General features: G+C 36.9%; 1 long non-coding RNA gene across 2 annotated transcripts; it reads left to right on the top strand.

Annotated features, from left to right (window-relative positions):
• Nucleotides 3,422–12,687, top strand: LOC110263541. 2 transcript variants are annotated; one of them, XR_002349349.1, is made up of 3 exons: nucleotides 3,422–5,272; nucleotides 5,365–5,454; nucleotides 12,592–12,687. It is a non-coding gene; the product is annotated as an uncharacterized LOC110263541 (long non-coding RNA). The 2 variants fall into 2 exon arrangements; XR_002349348.1 differs by having other exon boundaries at nucleotides 3,422–5,072; nucleotides 5,198–5,454.

A 14,480-nucleotide genomic window follows, 5' to 3' on the forward strand; every position in this document is an offset into this window, starting at 1 on the left:
AAATTAATATTATAATTTAATATTATATTTTTTTAATAATTAATTAATTAGTTATCTATAAGTAATTTTAATTAATATTATCCAAATAATATTTATTTTATCAAAATCAATTTTAACAAAAATTGTCAACATTTTCTTGCCCTTTTTTTATCTTTGTTCTTAGGATATTATAATTTATTTATCTTGTGAAGCACAAAAACACAAACTTTGACTTTAAACATTGACTACATGAGTGTATTGAATTATAAAAATCGCATAATATAATTTTTTTTACTATTAAAATAAATAAATAAAATACTTGTTTTTTGTTGATGCTATTACCGAGACATTGCAAGGCCTGTCCCATTTACCGAGTTTAGGAAAAATACTTGTATTCAACAATATTTCATTTAATTAGTATATGTTAAATTTATATATATTCCAAAGGTTCGTAGCTTATGAAACTGTGTTATTTTTTACCATGCCTACGAAGATATTTTAGTTATGGTCATTTATATATATAGTAAACAATTTCAAAAAAGAATTCAAATCCTAGTTTGGTTACCCTAACTAAATTATGTGACTAGGTTCAATTTGTTGATGTTGTTTCATTGAGCAAATAATTTATCCAATGAGATGAAGAGTATATCAATGAGAATCTGTCATCCATCAGTGTAGCCTTCCACGATTGATGTGACTATACAAAGAGATATAGTAGGTGATAGTAGCTGATATTATCTCTGGCTGAGAAAATCTCAGTTGATGTTAAGGTAATATCACGTGGTAGTAATAATAATGGGTTGAAGAACTTTAATTTTGAATGGTGTTTTGTAGGGCATGGCGTCGTAGTTTTCAGGTATTCGTTTTGAAAAAACGAAAAGAATGTAATATCCTTTTAAAAATAATTTTAATTACACAATGAGATTAATAATTACTGTGGGTCCGATTAATAAGTTAAGAATTATTAAATATGCTCTATACGAATTGGTAAATCCCGTAAAGAATATTTTGAGTTTTTAATTTGAATATGGAATCAGAGGAAGTGTTGAACTCGCGTATGGGAAGGAGGGGTGCTTCACCTCGTTGTGGGATCAGAGGAAGCAGAACTCGGACCCTGCGAGTTGTGTCCATCAGAATGTAAAAAAAAAATTACCCAGAACAAACAAAACGGAGGGTCCGAATTTCATGTTTCAGATTTCAAATTCCAACAGCTGCAAATCGGACCATGCGATTTGTGAAGCAAAATTTCATGACCAAAGAACTCGCATGGTCCGAGTTGTGTACTCTGAGTTTTTTCAATTTTTTAACACAAATCGGACCCTCCGATTTGTGTACTCTGAATTTTTTTCAACTTTTTCAACACAAATCGGAGGATCCGATTTGTGTACTCCCACAATTTTAAAAAACACCAAAAATTATCATGTTAAAGTATATCACTTATTTTGCTTCCATATCAAAATTTTTTTGCCCAATATTTTTGACGAAACACACTTTCTAGTATAATTAAAGAATATATTTCGCTAAACATCACTTTTAATGTAAGTAACGAAATTAGAGGCCTTTCTATCATAGTTAAATAATTTTATTTTTCGTAGATAATATTAAGTGATCTTTGGTATATCCGATCCCCTGCCAGTTAATATATTACAGAAATGCGTTGGCATAGTAGGGGTTTAGGGTTTTAATTATAGGAATTTTGTCAGTATGCTTACTTGTTTAGGCTTTTTTGGATAAAGAAATAAATAAATGCATGCAACATTTTTGACGGAGAATTGTTGTAGTTAAGACGAGACCAGTAAAAGACAACGTGACTATGGGAGGGAAGTGGGTTCATGTGAGGGGGTTGGACTATATATCGAGGAGGGTCGTTGTTTTCAGAATCGCACAAATCTCCCACCACCATCTAAACGTTGTAAATTTTTTCTAAAGTGGTAGTTAGGGAATGCAGAGTGGACGATACCCTTATTACGCCGTGAGGAAGGGCAAATCCCCCGGGATATACACCACTTGGAAGGAGTGTGAGCAACAAGTGGTTGGTTTTAGAAACAACGAGTACAAGGGCTTCCGGGTGTTCGAGGAGGCACAATCTTGGCTACGGGCGGGGGAATCATGCTTCATGACGACCTTCCATCGCATGGAAAAACACGGACTGTGTATGACATGGATTTGACCCGTTTGCTTCGTGGGGTTACCATTGCATCAACTGAGAAGTTCGATGGTGCGGGCGACTGATGTGGCAGTTTTGGTTTTCATAACTTTTCATGGATTAAGTCCATTTTTTCCGCGCTTTTTATTTGGTAGGTATTTATCTCCATTATTTTGGATGTAGGTGGCCAATCCAACATGGGGACGAATGGTAGTACGTTCATCCACGTGGAGGATATGGAACTGATGCTGCTAAGGATTTGCGCGCTTTTACATATCGGTAGTCCTATATATGTCCCACAACCACCCGATTCCAAGGGTGGGGGATTAATGTTCCGCTATACGGTAGTGCTCCCAGAAAATGGAAGAGGGTTAGACCTTGTGGTGTATGGTCCTGCATATGCAGATGAGAGAAGTGACAGGCAAGAAGTGGCGTTCCTGATGTTGGAACCGGTGTTAGGCGCAACTGGGTATAAGATACATGATTACAACTATAGAGTCATGGTCTGCATGCAAGATCCGCATGAATCTTCTAGGGCTGAGACGGTAGTTGGCTTGAGGGAGCGTGTTCGTGTGTTGGAGGAGGAGAATGCGGAACTGGTAAGCCAACTCTCAAGGTTTCAAGAAATTTTCGACGGCTAGTGGTTAGTGATTTCTTATTATAGGGGTTTGGGTCTTCATAAGCAAGTTACATGTTGAATCTGTAGTGGTATCATCTTTGCGTGGAAGGTATTTTTAGTGTGGGAGCGCATGAAAATGTGTTTTATGTAGTATTAACAAGTTTGTTTGGGTTCGTGAAAGTTGGCTTCGTGGTACATTAGTATAGTTAGTGCATGGGCTTCTCTGTGTTATTTATGATAATTAAGTTTTTATGCTTTAACAAGAACGAACGATGACGTCAGTTAATCCCACAAGTGTACTTAATTTCGATTAGTTGTGCATGTGGTATGCCATTTTACATTATATATTTTATTCTTTCGGTTTCTGTAGGATGAATATGTTAACGCTCTATAAGGGAGGTTTAGTCCTAAATTTTAGTATAGACTCTACTATGACTAAGCATGTCTATATTGAATATTCATGACTCCAAAATATTTTATTCTTACACTATATGTACATAAACCATGTATAGAAACGAATATTGGTATACTTAAGATATGATTAAGCATAGATAAAGGTTAAAAATCCAAAACAATTTATTATGCCTAAAGTAAATTATATACAACTATCATATGGTTTAGGGTAAATTACTAAATGCTCATGTTAAAACAAATTGGGGTAATATTCACAAAATTAAAAGGAAAAACGTATCATGATTTCGTAATAACAAAAAAATTCATACTGAGGGGTGGGGCATCAATTGTTCTGTAAATTAGAAGAAAATGTGATTGAGATTGTTATAGTCACGTTGTAATTGTCATCTCAAGTATGCTTACCCCGTCAAGCATGAGCGGCACCTGCAAGGCAAGTTACGGGTCATTGGGTTTAGCGAGTGATAATGCGTTGGGAGTGGTATTAATCTCCCAGGCAAAAGCATTCAGCCAAATTTGTGCTTCGAACCTTTTGTACTCTATTAAAATAAGGCTTCGTAAAACATGGTGTGGACGGGTGAATGGGCCAATTCTTTATTTGGGCCTTCCAACTGAGACCAGCCCGACTATTTGTACGCGACTTGGGTTAAGTATTCTATCAAACCTCGTCCTTGCATGTATAAACTACCTTCAGTTTGTGACAAAAGATAACTCTGGTAGTGCAAGTCAACATAATGGAAGGTTTAAGGGAATCAGAGAAGAAGGAGGATGCAAATCACCCCACTGCAGCAGACTCTTGCGCCGACGGTATAGGGTATGGAAACTTTTTTTCCTCAACACCCCCTTGCATCGTTGGTTCATTGTCGGGCTAAAATCTAAGATATGTTTGTTTCAGTGACATTCCAAAACTGATGACAGAAGACTCCGTTGGTTTTTGTTTTCAATAAATTTCGCCGGGTCAGTTGTACTTATCCATTTTGGCCACGGTAAGATTGTGTTATGTTGTTTTCTGTTTCATACCATACTGACTGGTATGGTGGTGTTTTTGAACAGCATCTCATGGAAAATGTTAGCACCACACAAGCATTGCAAGCTTCCCAGGCCCGTACATTGAAAACGCTCTCCGACTGCATCACGAGCCACGGAAAGATACTAGAGATTTTATGGGAAGAATATGCGGACCGGCGCAGGAAGCAGTATCCTCAAGCTGGGATTGAACCGTGCAAGGCAGACTGGCCTGGAAAGAAAGAGGCTGTCATTGCAAACAAAGGTATGACTACAAGTTGGGGTCGAGACGGGTCACTGACTCAGATCATCCACTGAAGGTATTTTCTCCTTCATGTATTTATCCATATTGTGCAATCCTCCGTTTCACTTGGGAATGAAATGAGGTTTTCTACTTTGCTATGCAGAGAAAGCTAGACTTTGACAGCAGCGACGACGAGCATGGGAGAGAAGTGCTAGGGGAGAATCTGGGGGATGTTACACCGTTGCTGTTTGAGATTAAGAAGGATGGGTTGTTATCATCGGAAGATATGCCTAAGGTATTTGTATATGCTTTCGATTTTCTGTATAGTTGGCGATACTTGATGTCTTACACTGTAGTTTGCTATGTCAATAGTTCTTGGATGTAGATTTCAGACCACCGAAGGGGATAAAATTTATCGCAACGGAACTAGCCGTGGCAGCCTACATTTTCGCCAGAGACCTAGAACAGGGGTACATCCTCAACATTAAGTCGTAAAACATGGTGCACACGCATGTTTCTAGCCGTGTGCATCATTTCACGATTGTGGAGATGCTCCTAACATTGTTTTCAATTTTTTCTTCAGCGAGATATTGTATTCTGGGGAACACTGCCACGGAGCTAGACATGCATTCTGGTCGTTGCGTCCCCGTCAGGAAGTTGTGGACGATGTAAGTGGTGACTTATAACATGCTATTTGTAATGAGCATTCATCGGTTTTTTAAAGGCTTCATAAGTGTTATTTTGACCAGCAATTGGTATTCGACTTCAGTCATTTTTTTTAATACACGCTTAGGTTATAAACCTCGTAGCAACCATACTTAATGACGAGCGTCATGACTCCGTATGGTGGCTTCCGACCACGTTTGATGTAAGTGTCTGTTGGAACCCATTAAATGATAAACACTTCCTTAGCGTACATGTGACATAAGGTCAGGCATAATCCTTATTCTATTGATGTAGCAAATAGCTTTGAATCCTTCCACTTATTGCAAGGAAACTTTGGCCTTTATTCGTCACAAATACATGAAATATGTTGACGACACGCCAAAGGTTAAACATTTAACGTAGTTCATTTTAAGAAAAAAGGGGCAACTGATAAACCACTATTTTATAGTTTATCTTGTGCTCAATTGAGTGGTTTTTATCTACTCTTTACCCACTTATTCATACTATTTGCATGGTTTTACATTTGCCTTCCCAATTATGTGCCTTAATTGAAAACATGTTTCTTTGATATTATAATTGCTTATTATTAATCATCTCTTATTACTATTAGATGCCTTGATATGTGTGTTAAGTGCTTTCAGAGATTATAGGGCAGGAATGGCTCAGAGGATGGAAAGGAAGCATGCAAAAGTGGAAGGAATACAAGAAGTTGGAGAAATTGCTAAGCTGTCCAGTCTGACCTCTTCGCACTCAAACGGCTATAACTTTAGCTAAAGAGGTCCAAACGACGCGGTTCTAGTTGCGTTGGAAAGCAAACGTCCGGGGCTTCGATTTGATATATAATATGCCATAGTTGCTCTGACGCTAGGCGACGCGACTGCGTGCTCCATGCGGCCGCGTCGCAGTGACGGAAATCAGCGTGTTTGAATTCTTCTCCAGCGATTTCCGGGCTGTTTTCGACCCAGCTCGCGGCCCAGAAAACACAGATTAGAGGCTATAAAGTGGGGGATTACATCCATTCATAGAGAAGCTTTCACAATTCATAATTTTAGGACTAGATGTAGTTTTTAGAGAGAGAGGTTCTCTCCTCTCTCTTAGGATTAGGATTTAGGATTTCTCTTAGTTTTAGGAGTGACTCTCAATCCAGGTTCAATGTTCTTTTATTTATTTTTCCAATTTAATTTATGAATGTCTATGTCAGATTTAAGTTCTTTTGTTAATGCAATTTGAGGTATTTCAGTTTAATATTGCTTTCTTTTATTTACATGATTATTGCTTCCCATCTGAAGGCATTTTTATTCCAGTAGATTTACTTTTCCCCTTTTGGTTTTGGTTAAGAAATCAGTAACTCAGGAGTTATCCAATTCAACAGTATAATTGATAATTGTTATCTTGCCAATTGAGTTGAACTTCAATAATCCCAATCTTTACTTAGGAAATAAATAGGATTCGAAGATCAAACCAATTTGTCCCTTGACTTTCCTTTGCTTTAGTAAAGGTCAACTAAGTAGAATTAAGATTTAACTTTCATTATTATTGATAAGGATAACTAAGTCTGGACTTCCAATTTCTTATACCTTGCCAAGAGATTTTATTATTATTATTTTATTTTACTTGTCATATAACATATTCCCACCTTACTTCCAAAACCCCCAATTTACAATCTTCATAACCAATAATAAGAACATACTTCCCTGCAATTCCTTGAGAAGACGACCCGAGGTTTGAATACTCGGTTATCAATTTCAAAGGGGTTTGTTACTTGTGACAACCAAAACGTTTGTATGAAGAGATTTTTGTTGGTTTAGAGACTATATCTACAACGTGACTGTTTTTATGAAATTCTTTACTGGCAAAAATCCTAACGTCAAAATGGCGCCGTTGCCGGGGAATTGCAAACGTGTGCCTTATTATTGGTTATTGTAAATATTTTATTTTTGCTTTTTCTTAAGTTAAGAGGTTATTGGTTTTTATTTTAAAATTTTTATTTTATCTTATCTTATTTCAAAAATCAAATTTCAAAATTCAAATTTAAAAATTTTCAATTTTCAAATTTCAAAAAATTTAAAATTCAAAAATCAAATTTTCAAAATTTAATTTTCAAATTCAAAATTTAAATAACCTTTTAATTTAAATTTTTTTTTATTTTTGTTTTTAATTTTTATTTACTATCATGAGTTCTCACCCCCATCGCTATGAGTCTGGTTACAATTATGTTGCAGGAAGAAGAAATTACAATGAGAACAGGCATCAAGGTTGGAACAATCAAAGATGGGAGAAGCCACAAGGATTTGATCAACCCTCATGGCAACAACCACCTCCAATGGACTGTCAACAACCATTCTGTGATGCATATCAAGGCAATGGCTATGGTGAGCGCTCTTTTGATTATCAACAACCACCACCATACGCCTATGAACCCTCTCCTCAACATGACTTTAGACCACCAAACTCACAAGCCCTTTTCCGCCATTCACCTCCATATGACCCTAACCCTCAACCACCATATCAACCACCTTATGAGCCATATGAACCATATATAGAACCACCCCAATTCCAACCCAATTACTCACAAGAACCACCACTTCAATATTTACCATCTCTATATCCATCAATCCAAGAGCACTATGATCCTATTTATGAAAACTGAGTGCATTAAGAGACAAAGGATCGTTTCAAGGAAACAGTGGATTGATTTCAGGCAACCATTTGTCAATTGGAGCAAGCGATAAATCAATTAGCTTCCCGACGTTCGGACACTCAAGGAACCCCCATGACTTCATGTGGACAATCTAATGACGAACGTAGCATGAAGGAGACATTAGAAACTCCGGTGGACAGTACGGAACATGACTTTGTACTGGAACAAATGGAGGAAGCTGTAATTATCAAAGAAGAAGAATTGGTTGAAGACTTAGGAGATGCAGAACCTCCATGGGAAAGTCCAGTCATAGAACCCCCTTCCAAGACATTTGAAATTGATGCTAAGGAGGGTGTACAACCTCCAAGGCATATCACAGTTAAAGATTTGGAAGAGGTTGATCAAGAGATGGAGATTCAAGAAGAAGAAGCACAACCTCCCATGCCCTTGGAAAGCAATGAAGGGAAGATTGAATTGGAAGAAAGCTACCAAGAGGAAGAGGTTGAAATTGAAGAAGCTTGCAAAGAGGTGGTAATTATCAGAGAAGAGCACAAGGGAGTGGAGCTTGCAATTTCATTAAAAATACCAACTGAATGGGTCTAGGAAGCTGTTTGATAGCTGCAGTGAGAATTCAGATTACTTATCACCCAGTTGGAAAAATACAGATCCCGACAAAGATGGGTGTAAAAGCAAGATTTGGAATCCTGGAATCTGCTCTGACACTTGTTACCCCGGGAGCCTAAGAATCTGTTTGAAGCTTCTTAAGGGCTTTACATGCTTAGTTTGGGACCCCGGAGGTTATTGGAAGTACAAACATTGGTGGGGATTCTTGGATCAGTACAAACACAAGCCACCATAACAGGGAGCTCACCAAATGTCCAACTTAAGAACTTTAACTAAAAGTGCTAGGTGGGAGACAACCCACCATGGTATGATCGTTCCTTTTTCATTTTTTTAGTTTTATTTGTTTTCGAGTTTTATTTTATTTCATTATATTGAACCTAGAGTTTTTGCATCACATTCATATTAACACTGCATTCTGCATTTTTTTCAGATTAAAAAAAAAAATACGCACGCGACGCGGCAGCGTCGCTGACGCGTCCGCGTCACTAGTGCGTTGGGGAGAAAAGAATTGAACAGAGAGTCACGCGAAAGCGTGGCTGGAGGTGCGCCTTTAGCATAATTTGACCCCACGCGACCGCGTCATGTGGGAACTTTGACCTCCCACGCGACCGCGTCACCCACGCGGCCGCGTGCCATGTAAATCGACGTAAGCAAGGGTATATGTCAGTAAGTTGAGCTGGAGTCGGGCTGGACTCGTGCTGGAAGCCCAAGCCCTCCCACGCGAACGCGTGCCCCACGCGAACGCGTGCCCCACGCGTCCGCATCATATCCCCATGATGGCCACTCACGCGATCGCGTCGACCACGCGACCGCGTCACCCTGAATTTTGGCAATACCAAGTTTCGAACAGAGAGTTGTGCGACCGCGAGGCTGCACTCGCGCCACTAGCACAAATCAAATCACGCGATCGCGTGCCCCACGCGTCCGCGTCGCCTAACCTTATTGCGCACCATGCGACCGCGTCACCCACGCGACCGCGTCGCCAGCGTCACACAACCTATCCAGATTAGTGCCAATTTTCTTATCTTTTCTTCTCTAATCCTAATTTCTTCTATCGTTTCTTCTTTCTTTCTTCTTTCTTACTTTATTTCTTTTCCTTCTCATTCTTCTTATCTTTTATTTTATTTAATTTATTTGCATACTTTCATTCATTGCATATTTTTATTTTTTCTAAATTTATTATTTTACCATTGGTGTTCAAATGTTCTTATTCAACTGTTACATCTTTTCTGGTATTATCTTTGTGTTTATGACTTGTTTTATTCTGATTGGGTAACATTATTTAAATCAATGCTAATTTTTTTTTTATGATACTTGCACATTCACTTGCATTGACATGAACTTATATTTTCATTACCCACACACCTCCCCTTTGCTGCATATTCTGCACCACTGGCATGCCATGGCTTCTATTGTTTTTTCACTTACATGTTGTAGCTACCATGTAATTGAGACCCTTATCAATTGGCATTAACCCACCCATACTTCTTTTATTTTCTTATCTCTATTTCTGGGTTACTTTTCTTCCCTTTTTCTTTCAGGATGGCCACCCAGAAGGGAACCGGAAGACGTTTACATGGGGAGACAGGCAAGTCAATCTGCACAATCTATAGAGAAAAGCATCAGTTGAAGCCACCCGTCCACTTGCACATCTTAGCATGCACCGAGGACGGTGCAATCTTTAAGTGTGGGGAGATCGATACCGATCTCCATGGGTTAGTACCTTTTTGTTTCAACACCAATGTTTAAATTTTCTTTGTTAAATTAGTTATTGCATTTGCATATTTGTTTGATTTTATGCATTTAGTTACTACTTGGTTAAAGTAATAAAATTCTTTTAAGACCCTATCTTTGAAAAATTTCACTAATTTAAATTGAAAAAAAAAACTTTTATGTTAAAACTTGTTTGAAGTTGTATGTGGAACATGGTTTTTGAGCCAAAGAACACACAACCTGTGAGATTTGAGCTTATTTATATGGTTACATTATTTAACCATAAATATTTTATTCTTGTGTGTTTCCTTCTCTATGATTGTAATCTATATTTTGTTCCAATCTATATGTCCATTATTTAGTATATTTACATGCTTGCATATGATTGAGGTCATTACTTGTTATTAGCTCACTTATCCCAAATAAGCCTACCTTTTACATCACCCTTGTTAGCCACCTTGAGCCTTTTTATCCCCATTTATTCTGTTCTATAACTACATCACTAGCCTTAAGCAGAAAAATAATTAAATATCCCAATTGAATCTTTGGTTAGCTTAAGATAGGGATTGTGTAACAATTAAGTGTGGGGAAACTGTGGGAACATGGGTTAATAAGGGAATGTATCATGTTTCTAATTTATTTGAATATTAGGAATTTGGGAACCTACTCATGAAAAACCAAAATAGAAAAATAATGGAAAATCTATGTGCATTGATAAGTTATGTTTGCTTTTATGATTCAAAAAAAAAAACGAGAAAAAGAAATATATATATAAATAAGAGGACAAAATTACCCCAATATTAAGTTTAATAAAAGATCAATGCACATGTGATAAAAATTAAAGAAAATTTGGTACATGAGTATGGGAATTATACAAAAGTGGGAATTATGGGTAGCTAGGCATGAATTTAAAAGTATATAGAGTATATGTATATTAGGCGAGAGCTTAGGTTAATTAAAGATTCATATTATAGCTCACTTGGTCATACATATATCCTTACCTTTACCTCAGCCCCATTACAACCTTGAAAAGACCTCATGATGTTTGCATTAGTATACTAAGTATTTGTTGATTGGTTAGATGAAGAACAAGGTTTAGAAAGCATGACTAGGGAAGAATAGAGTAATTGACCCTAGACACTTGAGAGTTAGAGTGATATACACTACCAGTAAGGGTTCAGTGCTAAATTCTATGTTCCCTGCTTTCATGAGCTATCTTCTTACAAGTTTACTTGTACCTTATTTTGTATGATTTGAATTAGTGGAATCTGATTTATATTTGTCTTGGAGAATTTATTTATTTTTAACCAAGTAGGTAGAAACATTTTGCATGTAGTTGCATTCATATAGATAGGTTGCATTTCATACATTCTACCATTCCTCTTCATCTTTTTAGCTTCTCTTGAGCTTAGCATGAGGACATGCTAATGTTTAAGTGTGGGGAGGTTGATAAACCACTATTTTATGGTTTATCTTGTGCTCAATTGAGTAATTTTTATCTACTCTTTACCCACTTATTCATACTATTTGCATGGTTTTACATTTGCCTTCCTAATTATGTGCCTTAATTGAAAACATGTTTCTTTGATCTTATAATTGCTTATTATTAATCCTCTCTTATTATAATTAGATGCCTTGATATGTGTGTTAAGTGCTTTCAGAGATTATAGGGCAGGAATGGCTCAGAGGATGGAAAGGAAGCATGCAAAAGTGGAAGGAATACAAGAAGTTGGAGAAATTGCTAAGCTGTCCAGTCTGACCTCTTCGCACTCAAACGACTATAACTTTAGCTACAGAGGTCCAAACGACGCGGTTCTAGTTGTGTTGGAAAGCTAACGTCTGGGGCTTCGATTTGATATATAATATGCCATAGTTGCTCTGATGCTAGGCGACGCGACCTCGTGCTCCATGCGGCCGTGTCGCAGTGACGAAAATCAGCGTGTTTGAATTCTTCTCCAGCAATTTTCGGGCTATTTTCGACCTAGTTCGCAGTCCAGAAAACACAGATTAAAGGCTATAAAGTGGGGGATTACATCCATTCATAGACAAGCTTTCACAATTCACAATTTTAGGAGTAGATGTAGTTTTTAGAGAGAGAGGTTCTCTCCTCTCTCTTAGGATTAGGATTTAGGATTTCTCTTAGTTTTAGGAGTGACTCTCAATCGAGGTTCAATGTTCTTTTATTTATTTTTTCAATTTAATTTATGAATGTCTATGTCAGATTTAAGTTCTTTTGTTAATGCAATTTGAGGTATTTCAGTTTAATATTGCTTTCTTTTATTTACATGATTATTGCTTCCCATCTGAAGGCATTTTTATTCCAGTAGATTTACTTTTCCCCTTTTGGTTTTGGTTAAGAAATCAGTAACTCAGGAGTTATCCAATTCAACAGCATAATTGATAATTGTTATCTTGCCAATTGATGTTGGTTTAGAGACTATATCTACAACGCGACTGTTTTTATGAAATTCTTTACTGGCAAAAATCCTAACGTCAGCAACTCATGACTTACTTTCTGAAAACGTCCTTTTCTTTCATCCCAGATTTACATTCCCTTAAACAAGGATCAACACTGGTACCTTATGGTTGTGAATTTGCGCGAAAAAGCTTTCATATATCTGGACTCTGCTAAAGACATTGACGCGTGAGAAGGCAGAATGGAGCAAATGGAGTACGTGGTATGTAGTTGCCATCATGATTTTTTCACATAGTGTTGTTTAAATTTATCAAACATATGTGTGGTGTAAATTTAATTAATGATTTGTCCATTGACTTCAACATTTTATGTTTAACCATATTAAATTAAAGTTACGTACTCTTCATATTATATGTAACCATAGTTATTTGCAAAATTGGAAGCGGTCTAACATATATATATATATATATATCATTGAAATTGATTCAAGATATGAATATAAAGTATAATATTAGCGTGAGTTACACAAATAATAAATTATAAAACTTTTTGTTAGAAGACTAGAATATATTTTAACTGTTACTTAGAATTCAGTACTCTGCTTTGTTTGAAATAATGAATAATATTTTCAAGGCTTAGGGATACATCATGAAATATCTATGGGTAAAAATTTAATTCCGAACACTGTTTCCATTTTTTGGGTGCTTAAAGACGTAATAAATTTTTTTTTTTTTTGCATCAAGCATAACCAATTAGTTATCCATACCGTGCTTATCAGCGTTGTGTTTGTGCATCACAAATTTTCAAGCAGGCATTTTTCCTGCTTAGGCTACTCAAGGATAGGAAATTTTATAGGAAGAAGGAGAGCAAATGTCTAGAAAGGTCAGAGTTTGAGGTCCGAGAGCCCATGACCAGCCAACAGCGACCAAAATCGTGAGCACACCATATCCTTTGCATCTTATAAAATTCACAGTTTTACACGAAATTTAGATCCTGATTTTGTTGCTTTTGATCGTACTATCCTTGATCAGACTAGATTGCGAGGTCTGGGTTACGCAATGGATGCATATGTCTGAATTGTGGACTTCGTATGATCTCGAGGTACCAGGCCATTCTAAAATTATGATACCCTTTACATTACTTATATAGGGACTCCTTCAACTCTGTTAACGAACTGAATATTCTTCGCAGATTGTAAATGACACCCACCGAATGCAGTTGGCGGTGGATTTGGTCATGTCAAGGGCCAACCCAATAAGGTCCAAAATTTACCAGTGATTAGCGTCAGTAGTCAAAGCCCAACCATATAGGCATCTTCTGAGGAGCACTTAGTTATAATATTTTGTGAAGATGTATGTACTTGAAATGGACGTCGTGGATGACATGTTATCCTAGGCTTTAGTAATGTGACCCGAAAACAACTGTCCTTGGCACACGCCATTTTGGTTGTTTTCTGACTCGCATTATTGCAAGCATTATAGATCGTAGTTCACACTTTTTGGCATGCACAACTCTGACAAGACATGCAAGACTTTATCACGTATTAAGCATTTTATGCTAAGACTTTATATTACGTTATTATATATCATATCAACATCTGCGTGATCTCGTTTTTAAGATAATTAAAGAAAGAAATCACCATTCGTTTGTGTCAACTTATCGACGTAAACGATAAGAGGGATGAGGCCATCAGATTTTGCAATTTTGATCTCCACATTTAATGAAGCAAATTTGCATATGACTTCCAACGACAATACCTCTTTTATTTTGGCCTCTCAAAAAAGGGTAATGCTACAGTGAGGAATTCAAATTTTTTCTATAGGTGACGAACTTATGTGTTAAAACTCTGAGTTTGACGTCCGTTTTGAAATAGGTGAAATATATGTAGCAGGTTCTGATTTTCACTGCGTAGTCAGTATTTATTTCCCTTTTAGCTGAAGTAATTAATTATAATTCTATTATTTAACTTCCGATTTAATTTGTGGACTTTTTGGATTGAGATGCACTGATTGGATC

Source organism: Arachis ipaensis, chromosome B06 (assembly GCF_000816755.2).
Source record: "Arachis ipaensis cultivar K30076 chromosome B06, Araip1.1, whole genome shotgun sequence".
In the NCBI taxonomy this organism is placed as follows: Eukaryota; Viridiplantae; Streptophyta; class Magnoliopsida; order Fabales; family Fabaceae; genus Arachis; species Arachis ipaensis.